Source organism: Lactuca sativa, chromosome 3, assembly GCF_002870075.4.
Source record: "Lactuca sativa cultivar Salinas chromosome 3, Lsat_Salinas_v11, whole genome shotgun sequence".
In the NCBI taxonomy this organism is placed as follows: domain Eukaryota; kingdom Viridiplantae; phylum Streptophyta; class Magnoliopsida; order Asterales; family Asteraceae; genus Lactuca; species Lactuca sativa.
Genome location: NC_056625.2, coordinates 246,765,034 through 246,778,725, shown reverse-complemented (window position 1 = coordinate 246,778,725; position 13,692 = coordinate 246,765,034).

Sequence of the window (13,692 nt, the reverse complement as noted above, 5' to 3'; positions counted from 1 at the left end):
CGCCTTATCGTCTCGCACCAGCGGAGATGCAGGAACTTTGCACTCAACTTAATGAACTCCTTCAAAAAGGATTCATAAGACTAAGTTTCTCACCTTGGGGACCACCGGTCTTGTTCGTAAAGAAGAAAGACGGATTGTTCCGTCTGTGCATTGACTACAGAGAACTGAACAAACTTACGGTCAAAAACCGTTATCCTCTACCCCGTATTGACGACCTATTTGATCAACTTCAGGGAGCAAACTACTTCTCAAAGATAGATCTACGATCCGGATATCACCAATTACGAGTACTAGAAGGGGATATTCCCAAGACATCTTTCCGAACTCGTTATGGACACAACGAATTTATGGACCTAATGAATAGGGTATCTCGTCCTTACTTGGATCAGTTCGTCATCGTGTTTATCGATGATATACTTATCTACTCCCGAAGTAAGGAAGAGCATAGTCAGCACCTACGAAAAGTCCTAGAAACACTGCGATCGGAGAAACTCTATGCGAATTCCTCTAAATGCGAATTTTGGATTTGAAGAGTCGAATTTTTGGGCCACGTTGTTAGTGAGAAAGGGATACACGTGGACCCCTCCAAAATTAAGGCCATTGAGAACTGGTCGGCACCAAAGACACCTATAGAGATTCGTCAATTTCTAGGTCTCGCCGGCTACTATCGCAGATTCATAAAGAACTCCTCTAGCATTGTGAAACCTCTTACTACATTAACCCAGAAAGGCATGTCCTTTGACTGGGAAGCGAAACAAGAAAAGGCGTTCCAAACGCTAAAACAGGCCTTGTGCACCGCACCGATACTATCCCTCCCCGAAGGGATACAAGGACTTGGTTGTGTTCTTATGCAGAGAGGGAAGGTTAATGCTTATGCCTCCCGACAACTTAAGACACACGAAGTGAACTATATGACCCACGATCTTGAGTTAGGAGCAGTAGTATTTGCTCTGAAGATCTAGAGACACTACTTATACGGCACAAAGAGTACTATTTTCACCGATCACAAGAGCCTTCAACACATTTTTAATCAGAAGGAACTCAACATGCGACAACGACGATGGGTTGAGTTACTCAATGACTATGAATATGAAATTCGTTATCATCCTGACAAGGCCAACGTGGTGGCTGACGCCCTCAGTCGAAAGAAATACACTGGTCGGAGGGTCAAATCTCTGACTATGACTATCCATTCCCACTTATCGAAACAAATTAAGGAGGCACAAATGGAAGCTTTGCAACCTGAAAATGTGGCGGGTGAATCCCTGCGAGGAATGGAAAAGAATCTAGAAATCAAGGGTGGCGGAGCATATTATCTCATGGACCGAATTTGGACACCGAAACATGGTGGTTTCAGAGACGTAGTCATGACCGAAGCACACAACACAAGATATTCCGTTCACCCATGTTCAGATAAAATCTATCTGGATCTTAAGAAACTATACTGGTGGCCTAACATGAAAGTAGAAATTGATACCTTCGTAAGTAAATGCCTTACTTGCGCAAAGGTTAAGGTCGAGTATCAAAAACCGTCAAGACTACTACAACAACCGGAGATACCAGAATGGAAATGGGAATGGATTACTATGGACTTCATAACAAAGTTGCCCAAGACAACGGGTGGACTTGATACCATATTGGTCATCGTCAACAGATTGACCAAATCCGCGCATTTCCTACCAATCAAGGAGACTGACAAAATGGAAAAGCTTACAAGAACTTACATAAGGGAAGTAGTGCGACTGCACGGTGTTCCGATATCCATTATCTCCGATAGAGATAGTAGATTCACTTCAAGATTCTGGCAGTCACTACAAAGTTCCCTTGGAACTAGGCTAGATATGAGTACAGCCTACCACCCAAAAACAGACGGGCAAAGTGAGAGAACGATACAAACCTTGGAAGATATGCTGAGAGCCTGTGTGATTGACTTTGGAAAGGCATGGGATATCCATTTACCCCTTGTCGAATTTTCATACAACAATAGTTATCATACAAGCATAAAGGCTGCTCCGTTTGAAGCCCTCTATGGTCGAAAGTGCAGATCCCCTTTGTGCTGGACTGAAGTTGGCGATACCCAGTTAACTAGAGGACGAGTTCCTGAAAGCACTCTCACCGGTCCATAAATCATAAGAGAAATGAAAGAGAAGATTGTTCAAATTCGTGAACGGTTGAAAGCCTCCAGAGACCGACAGAAAAGCTATGCTGACCAAAGGAGGAAACCTTTGGAATTCCAGGTAGGAGACCATGTTCTATTGAAGGTCTCACCGTGGAAAGGTTTAATATGCTTTGGGAAGCGTGGGAAACTAAATCCAAGATACATAGGGCCTTTCGAGATTCTTGCTAGAATCGACCTTGTGGCTTACAAACTTAACCTACCGCGTGAACGTAGTAACATACATCCAAACTTCCATGTCTCGAACTTGAAAAAGTGTCTGTCCGATGAGACTCTTGTTATTCCACTCAACGAGATCGATATCAACAAGAGCCTCAACTTTGTGGAAGAAGCGGTAGAAATCATGGACCGAGAGGTTAAACAAACAAAACAAAGTCGCATACCCATCGTGAAGGTTCGTTGGAACGCTAAGCGGGGACCTGAATTCACATGGGAACGCGAAGATCAAATGAAACAAAAGTACCCTCATCTTTTTCTCTGATCCACTAGTATCTTTACTATTTTAAATTTCGGGACGAAATTCCCTCTAACGGGGGGATAATGTGACAACCCGATATTTCAACTCTTTTTAATGACCTAAAAAGTCAAGTATTGTAACCACCTTTGAGTTAATGAAATTAACTTTGATAATAGTATGTCCAAAAAGTTTCTATTTAAATTCCTACTATGTTTAATGTCATTAAACCGTGATCGTACGTAAAAAGAACGCCGAAATCCGACTTCGTATATTGAAGTTATGATTTTTCCAAGTTCGGCATAGCAACAGACAGCTAAAAACTCGAATCGGAGATCGAGCGACTTTTAGCCGGAATGACCTAAATGAGAATCGAAGGTCTCAACAATGGTAATTCAGCGGTAAAAAGTCTGGCGAAAACCGACGTCAGATAAAGAAGTTATGAATTTCTAAAGAAATTCCTTAAACACGACCTTTTAAAAATAAATAATAAAAATAATTTCAAAATTTGTCGACGGAGTCTAAACGAAAGTTGTAGAGCGTCATCTCACCTACGCGTGGATATAAAGACCATCAGAAACGGAATTCGTATGAAGAAGATATGAATTTTAGAAGTTTATTAATTAAATTAAATATAAATTTAATTATAAACTCTTGGTAATATCCGAAGAGGAGTCAGCAGATAGGGCCGAAGTACGCCCTGCGTACACTCGTACGCCCCGCGTACTCAAGGCCTAGTCCTCGGATCGTCCACGTCCCGACCTATGCGAAGCTACCCCTTGTCCCATCCGTGCCCGTTCTAACCCGAAGCCCCGGTCATTTTGCTCAAGTCCAGAAGGTCGTTTTTACTCCCGAGATTCCCGATAATCCCGAGAAAAATCCGTTTCCCGAGACGAAACTCTGCCTGGTTTCCATCTGGCTTTCTTCAAACTTTCAAGTGAGTTCATACCCCTTAATTAACCTTTTAAATGTTCTATAAATGCTTTTATATGCTTTCAAGGGGGGGAATACAAGTAAAACACACGAGTATCATCGTGTGTTATATAAAGAATTATTATATGCTTTTATTTAACCAAATCATATGTGATTCATAAACTTTATAGGAAATTTTCGTATATAAAATATTTTACAATAGCATTCTATCTTTTGAAATATAAATTGTTGTAATGCATGTATAAACTAAACATTTTCTTAGATTATATGTATACTTGTCTATCTTAGGCTCTACAAAAATCTATATTTTCATAACAAGTCATTTCTTTTCTAGGTATTTCAAAACAAACGAGACACACTTTTAGAAAACTATAATAGGTATAGTTTTATGAGGATATTGCTAACTTTTACATACTAGAAACACGATTTTCAAGAAGTCACTTTCATATACAAGAACAAACGAACATTTTAGCACGTAAATCTGTTTTTATACCACGGTTTGTGAGACATTAACTTCACGTACGTTCAAGTACATATTTCAAGTCCTGTATTATATACCAGAATCCCTTGGAGGGGGAGCATGGTGTTTGTGTATAGATCTATACGTGCTTGACAACCCGCGCCTTGATTGTTAGCTACAGTCCATCATTTGGGGTGACAAACGTCATAACATTCCAACACCTGAAGAACGTTGTGTATAGGCATTCTGAGTCAATAGTATGGTTATAAAACTCACATGTGGTATTAAAAATGCATTGATTTACGAGGTTTTCAAACATATTGGCTATTTTACACTTACATACATTTTTAGAAACAAACATTGGTCTTGAGAGAAGGCTACTTTTATACTAGTAGAAAATATAGGATTTTCTAGAAACAAACAAACATGGACAAAACATTTCATTTCATACAAACATTGTCATTTAATACTTATGAAACTCACCAGCTTAAATGTTGATCTACTCTTTCAAAATTTCTTGTATGTCCCAGGGATTCAGTAATTTCAGGTACTAATATGCTTTTGAAGAAGAGATGTTGTGGCGCCAGTTTAATCTCATATTTTGACATCATATTGTAATTGGTTTTTGAACATGTAACTTTTGACAAATGTAAACTTTCAATTATATATATGATGGTTGTATTGCTTTCTTTACTATGTGTTCATTTGTTACGTTACCACATGAAGTCATCCGTCCCGAACGTTTCCGCCGTTCAGGTTTGGGGGTGTGACACTAATATAATTAAACAACTATCAAAGGACAATCCAAAGTTCACCGAGGATTGGTCGCTTGTGAGTAGTTGGAAGTATAGTATTGGATGGACTATATCGACATTATTATGAATAGAAAAGATTATATTTGGAATAAGTTGTCATATGGAAAATATGGAAACGTTTCTATATTGGGAGTTGGATATTGAGAATCAATGTATAAATTAGAAACGTTTATGAAAAAGGATGTTCAAAGGAATGTAATTTGAGTGAGAAACATGATATCTAAGGAATTGTCTTGTAACAATCTCCGATAGAGGACTTTGTAATTTCATTGGCAATAGTCATTGTGACTTTTGTGCTATGACATTACGAAAGGATCATTGCATAAAATGTTAGAATCTAGCATATTCCATAAGTGGCAAGAATTTGATATTATTTCACTTATGGAAAAAGGATTAGGAGTTGTGAAATGAGTATGATTGGAAATGTGTTCATTTGATCTATTTCACAAAGTAAGAACCATATGTAAACATTGTGTGCATGCTAGGAGCATGGGACAAGTGTAGTAATAATTCAAGTAAGAAGTTGATTACCCGAAACAACAAATAATGAGTAATCGATATGGTGATCAATAAAAGGTGTTTTATTTATGCTCAAAGGTTTGAGGCCATATGGGATTAGTATTATTCTTGTGTTTCACTTTGCATGTTTTGACTTCCTGAATAATTTAATTGGTTTTGCACAGTCAAATTATTCGAACGGGCCACAGTCGTTCATATGTTGGAAGTAGGTATGAGTGAAGACTGTCGTGAATAGGTGTGTGGATTGTCTAAAGAGTATTAGACATAAGCAAATGTTTGCTGCAACATTCATGAGTGCTTATGAATAGGATTTGAGCATTGGATTAAACCCACGCTCACTTGGATCACTCCCTGAATTGTATCACGAATGATTGGTGAGACGATAACATCTTATATTCTTGAAAACTGAGATGTGTGAGTTGTATCTTGCAAATCGGTTGCACATTGATAATATGTAAACGCTCCAGTAACTTGGTGTCACAAAACATATTGTTGAGTGTGATTCGGTGAGTAAGTACAAGCGAGCATTGAATCAAAGTTTATACGTTCCTTTTATCCAAAGCAGGATAAAAGCGATATTTTTGGGCCCCTCGATGATTTAGTGATGACAAACGTAAATGCTCGGCCGGGCTAGGGCTAATTTGATTTGTTCAATTAGTCAGACGTCATAAATCGGAAGTCGAGAAATAGTACAGAGAGAATGATTAGAAATCATGTCTTATACGATATCTAGAATGGAGGAATATATGATCCCTTATCTAAAGGACACGCGTATCTGATAGGATCAGAGTTGACAGTGGCTTTGGAAAGCTATGATTGCAGATCAGGATCTGAAGTCATACACATAATAGTTATTAGACTTATCCAAGTGGGAGACTGTTGGATTAGTGACTAAGTCCATAACTATTTTGGTATGTACTTGACCCGATGGTGCATGGTCCTTTTGGGTTGCCTTCACCAAAGCAACTTGATGGGATGAATTATGGAGAGAAAGGATTAAATATGATTTATTAATATATTATGGGAATAATATATTAAAGGAGAAAGCATATTGTTTAATTAATATTAGTCAAGAATTAATAAGAATTAAGTTTGTGACTAAAAGAGATTAATTAAACTTAAGGGACTGGAATTGTAATTATAAGATAATTGCAATCGGGCTATGGATTGCCTTATATTACAAGGTTGGACGAATTCTATGGGGAAACACATTAGAAATCGTTCAAGGCCTTTAAGGAAAGGAGTCCATGGGTTTCTTAGGGCTTAAGCATCCAAATTAGGGTTTCCTTGTTAGATAACCCTAATAGCCTCACTATATATAGAGCCCTTATGCTCCAAAAACGTGGTGAACTAGTTCTCTAGGGTTTCCACACGTTTTTTAGAGCCTCCTTCTCTTATCTTCTTCATCCTCTTGCTCTTGGTGTTTGTGAACCATTAGAGGAGTGACATTTGTGACTCTAAGCTTTCTAAAGTCAATACAAGAAGGATGTGAGATTGTTATTATTGATTATCATATACTAGATCTAGGGTTTATAGTCTTGGATGAATTGCATGTACAATAGAGAAACCTAGTTCCAAGCATTAGGGTTTGTATGAGCACATAGGATGTTCTTTTGACTAAAACCCATCATTAGCATGGTTACCCGACTCACAATACGTATTAATATATGTTTATTCATGGATTTGATTTTATATTTATCTTCAAACTATAGTTCCTATATCTAGTACAGGATGGTATTCCCATGGTTTTCAATTTATATCTTGTACAGGATGGTATTCCCATGGTTTTCAATCTATATCTAGTACGGGATGGTATTCCTATGGCTTCAAACTATAGTTTTACATATTAAAACCATCTAGTACGGGATGGTAATCCCATGGTTTTCAATCTATAGTTTTATGTATTAAAACTACCCACTGTGATACGGGATGGTATTCCCATGGTTTTCAATCTACAGTTATATGTATTAAACTGTCTTAATAAGAAAATATGGGATTTTCTTGGATAGCAACTTTTTCAGAAAACTAAAGGAAACATGTTCATTTTCAGAAAACAAAACACTTATGACCTCACCAACTTTATGCTGATTTTCAAACTGCTTGTATTCTTAGGTTCGCATTAGACAGGTACCTTAGCAAATCCTTTTGACGAAGATGGAGTTTGTAGAACACACATCTTTACTTTTGATCATATATACATATGTATAACACTTGTAATACTTTACGTTTAAACAAATGTAAATTCTAATATGTAGTGTAATGGTTGTTTACTTTGCTTACTATGTACATTGGTTGTGATACAGAACATGAAGTCACCTCCGCCCCAGAACGTTTCCGCCCTGGTTTTCGGGGTGTGACATCACCAAAACACCTTGGAGGACCTTGAGAGAATATGTATGCACACTAAAATCAGCACACTCTTATGTCCTCACACACTGGTGCCATTTCTTGTGCCAAAGGCCTCTTTATATAATATGGAGGATTAGGGTTACATCCATGTAAACCCTAATACCCATGACCTTTCATTTCATAGGATCTGTGGGTTAAAACTCCATGGACTATCCATGATAGCTTAGCCCAACCTAAATGAACTTGGCCCATTCCATATATATATATATATATATATATATATATATATATATATATATATATATATATATATATATATATATATATATATATGTATACATATATATAGATATATAGATATATATATATATATATATATATATATATATATATATATATATATATATATAAGAGTCCATATTTAATTAGTTCCTTTTGATCACTTAATTAATTCTAAACTAATTCTTGATCAATACTAATTAAATAATATGACTCCATATTAATATATTAGAATTTATAATGTATTAATATAAATCATAAATATACTATTCTCAAAAGACTATCCGTATAAATTGTGTTGGGGAAGTGCAACCCAAATGGACCATGCCAGGTCGGGTCAAGTACATACCAAATATAGTTATGGACTTAGACATTAATCCAACATTCTCCCACTTGGATAAGTCTAAAACTATTATTGACTATGACTTAAAAACCTAACTGGCAATCGTAGCTCTTAAAGCCGATGTCGAACTCTGACCTTTTCAACGAACTCTGACCTTTGTCAATGACTTGTCCATTAGAGAAGGGATCATATATTCCCCCATTCTAGATATCATATGGACTGAGACATGGATTATCATTCATTCTATCTGTTCATTTGTTGTTTCCCGATTTCCTATTTATGATGACCGACTGATTGAACAAATCAAATCAGTCTTGGCTTGGCCATAGATATTGCTTTTATCCCCAAGGTAAAAGGAATGGATAAACTTTGACTCATATGGCTTGTTCTAGTACTTGTTGAATCATACACAAAGGCATGTTTTATAACATCGAGTTACCGAATGCGTTTTTGTGCAATCAATGTACAACCAACTCATAGTAACAACTCATATCTCTAGGTTTGAATAATATAAGATATTATCGTCTCATGATCACTTGTGAGAAAATCCACGAAGTGATTCAAATGAGTGCAGGTTGAATCCTATACTCAGAACTTATGAGCACCTGTAACAACCCGAAGTTGTTCATCGCCGAAAAACCCATTCTACCCGTATAACTCGCCGTATATCAATTCGTTCCGATGTCGTTTTTGGGTTAAATTAATTAAACTTATATGTTTAATTGATGCTAATGAGTGTCCAAACCTGTTAGGAACTCACTAAATTAGCCCAAAATGCTTATTCCAAAAATTTTAGAAACGTCCCCGCCGAGTTACGGAAACTTAATCGGGTGCGACCAAAAGCCCCGTTTAGTGTCGGTATCGGGTAGAATTCCATTGTGTCCACGTTTTGGGACCTATTTAAACGTGTTCAAGCTTTCATTTGAAGCTTTTGCTTCATTTCACAACCATCTCTCTCTAACCTCTCTCCTAAATCCAAGTTTAAGGGTCCAAATCATCAATTTAAGGCTTCAAATCTTTGAGGTAACTTCCCTAACTTGCTATACAACCCCTCTAGCCTTCAAATTCGAGTTTAAACCATGGATTAGGACCATTATCATGGGTTTATGTTCCTAGAAATATCCTAGGCCGTAAACTCATTTAAAGGGGGTTTTTGAGCAACAAAACCCTTCCAAACCACAACTAGATTTTAGATATGGCTAAATGACTTCATGGATTGGACTTAGAACACTTTAGACATGGATTTTGAGGGATTTGAATGAGTTTACGGCCGAGGAAGGTGCCTAGGCCGTAAACACTATGTTAAAAGGGTTTTAAGCCCTTAAACCCTTCCTAGACTCAAACAAGGCTTAGATATGAATTTTAGAATAATGGTATTTGCCTTAGAACATCATGAACATAAATTTTGAGGAGTAAATGGGAGTTTACGGCCAAGGCACATGCTTGGGCCGTAAACCCCTCAAATATGGAGAGTAAACCCCTTGTAACATGTCCAAATGCCTTGAAACTCAACCAATAGCCTTGTGGTAAATCCTAGAGCCATCTAAAAATAGTTTGGGGACCTTAAACACATCAAACATCCTCTTAATAAGAGTTTATGGCCATAGATCATGCTTATAGGCCGTAAACTCCTAAATGTGAGTTAAATGGTGCCCTAAATTCATAACAAGGCTTGGAAAATTAACTAGAATCAAATGTGATTGTTCTTTGTGCCCCAAAATAAATATTCATGACCATAGGAGAGTTTACGGCCATAAACTCCAAGTTTACAGCCGTGAACTCCCTTAAACATGGTATAAGTTCCATAAATTTATTCCAAGGCATTTTAGAAATCCATTCCAACAATTCCCAAGTCCAAGCAAGCCATTAAGCACTCAAAATCACACTAACATGAGTTCACGGCCGTGAACTCATGTATGTATGTTTTTCATGGTTGTAAACTCCTTAAAAAGTTTACTCTTGGGGAGTAAACTCAAATCCCAAGTCCCTAGTACCATTACACGTCCGTAAATATCACCCGGGTCACTCCAAACACTCGTTTTGAGGTGTTTAATCTCATTGGAGTATAATGTTCCATATAATTAGTGATTGTAAATCTAATTAGATATATATGGACAATATTTCATTTTACATAGGGACATCGCGAGTAATCGAGCCCTGAACCAACGATTAGTGTCCGAAACCGTCGCATTTCCGAGTCCGGTGAATTCATACCCCTACCCTTTTTCATTGTTTTCAATGTTTTTAGGGGGGAATACAAGCAAAAAGTACAAGTGTATTTTGTACTTAAACTGATTTTCAACCCAATGGTTTTACTTACTAAATGTCTTGATTTCCAAAGATTTGTGATAACTAACGTTTCGAATTGCAGGTTAAACATAGATTTCCTTTAAGAGTGTTATAACTATATTCTCTTTGAATAAGAAATAATACTAATCAAATTTAAGATCAATACGAATGTAACTTTGTACGAATACGAATATGAATATGAATACGACTACAAATACGAATACGAATACGAATACGAATACAAATACGAATATGACTACGAATACGAATACGAATACAAATACGAATACGACTACGAATACGAATACGACTACGAATGCGAATACGACTACGAATGCGAATACGACTACGAATGAGAATACAACTACGAATGTGAAATGACGCCTTTGGTTTACACTAAGACTTCGAATATACAGTTAGTGTACCCCTTGAGTGTCACCAGAGTTTCGAATTTAATACGAAAATACACCTCTGGACCTCTACTGAGTTTCAAATATATCCTCCTCAGAATGTCGACAGAGCTTCAAATACACAACTAATATACTCTTTTGGAACTCAGCAGAACTTCGAAAATACTGTAATGTACGCTTCTGTGTAATTCCAAATATTCTAAAATACAACTAAATTAGTAAATAATAGCCATTCTAAAGTAGAATAACTAAGGGTTTAGAATACATAACCAATACTACACATATGGGAATTACTATTACTTCGAAATCAAACCTAAGAAACCAACCACCACACATAGGAAAATATGGGATTTTCCTGGGATAACATAACAACCAGTAACGAACCTAGATACAAATAGACAACTCAACACATAGGAAAGTATGGGATTTTCCGGGTAGTACAACAACACATAAACGGATAAAGTAACAAACGAATAACTAAAACTATAAGGAAAATATGGGATTTTCCTAGAATGACATAACCAACCGTTTTTGAAATTGTAACAAAGGGGAATCAAACCGTTTTCATAAGAAAATATGGGATTTTCTTGATCAACAACTTTTCCAGAAAGTAAAGGAACTCGTTCTTTTCAAAACTAAACCGCTTATGAACTCACCAGCTTTATGCTGATTTTCAAAATGCTTGTATTCTCAGGTCAGTGATAGACAGGTACACCGCAACCTTTTGGAGAAGACAGAGCATCCCCAAGACTCGTCTTTACTTTTGTTTATATTACATATGTAAAACACTTGTACAACTTTACTTTCAAACAGATGTAAACAATATTATGTAATGTAATGTTTTGTGATTACTGCTTTACTATGTGCATTGGATTCAATACTCAACGTGGAGTCAGCCCCGGAAATGTTTCCGCCTTTGGTTTTCGGGGTGTGACAGCACCCATGAGTGTTATAGCACTACTTTGTCCACCAACTTGGACCTTTACAATCCAACCCATGACAATCTTGATTCATATCTACTTCCAACATATGACCAATTGTGGATGGTTTGAATAGATTAGTCATTCGGGAAGAATAACCAAGTTATTATGGAAGTCGAAACATGCAAAGTGAAACACAAGAATAAATGAATCTAATTTGGTATCAAAACCTATGAATATAAATAAAACACTTTCTATTTATCACCATACTGATTATTCATTATTCATTGTTCCGGTTTTATCAACTTTATACTTGAATTAAAACACTAGGTGTCCCATGCTCCAAGCATGTACATTCTTACACTTGATAAGTGTTTTAAGCCTTCTTTAAGACATGTCACTCAAGTTACAATCTTAGAGTATAACTTTAAGAATTGTTTTTTTGGAACAAAGTATGAATCATCTTCTTGATTTAACCACCTCTTCTTAACTATCAGAATGCACTTAGAGGATGAATTGTGATAAGGTCTCGAAATCATTAAGATAATCTTAGAACATGATTCTAAAGTACTCTCCCATCTTTTTAGATTCGAGAAACTTGTATCCTTCTGCCTAATTTGATTCTTCTTATTCGTTATGTTATACATTGAAACTTTTTTAATGTCTCAGAATTATACTTAAGCTTGTAAGTGTAATCATATTTCCTAAGCCTTACTAAATTTGGATGAATAGTCTTATCCATCTTTTGTGGTGAACTTTGGCTAGTGCACAAGAATGTCTACTTGATCCCTTAGTCCTTCTCTTGAGTCACATATACATGTGAACACGGAACTAGTCTTAATTTTTCCAAAGTTGAAAATTCTCATACATCACACTAAGCACCTTGTATGATTCCAAGTTTCGGTCCAATTGAAACTTGGGTTACGAGAATCTTTCCTTATTTGGTAAATTTAGACACTACCACCGATGAAAGAATCAAATTCATATTTACAATATTGCTATAAACATACAAACATCAAGTTTTCATGAATGCCATTGTAAGGAGATTAAAAATAAAGTAAAACAAACTTTTATTTATTTAAAAATGCAGAAAAACTTTTCCTTACAATGCTACTTGAAATGAAAACTATGTTATTACATGTTTCCTAGCAATCTATCATAACTCCTAAGAAGTAGCTCAAGAATTCAATTTTCAACCAAGCAAAAGAAATCCATCTTCGTGATCAAATTCAGAATAATCTTTCTTTAAGTTTCCTTCCCTTTGCTTGATCCTGCTAAATATCAAAATGCAAGCAACTCATATTTTGTATTTAAAATCATCAACTGGGAACTTAACAGAGTTAGATAGTGGACTTACCTGAAGCAGAGTCAAACTTTTGATTCTTCTTTCTTTCAGGTAGCTTAGGCAGCTTCGCTTCCAATTCCCCTTTGTTGGGTTTTGAGCAATCTAACACTCCTAAGTGTACATGCAAACCTAAATACCTTGGATGTATGTTTTCTCTATTATACATGCATATATCAACTTTCCAAGGTATTGTTCTATTATAGCATAGAAAACATTGAATAACACAAGTTAGAATAACATACCTTTTGTTGGTGCTTGTCTTCATGAAGCTTGAGTGCCTAGTGCCCCAAGTGTGACACCTCAGATGTTTCACACAACACCATAAGCACATGGAATAACTTAGAGAGAAATTAGAACACTTCAAGAATCGGCTTGCCCTCCATGCATATCATAGCCACCG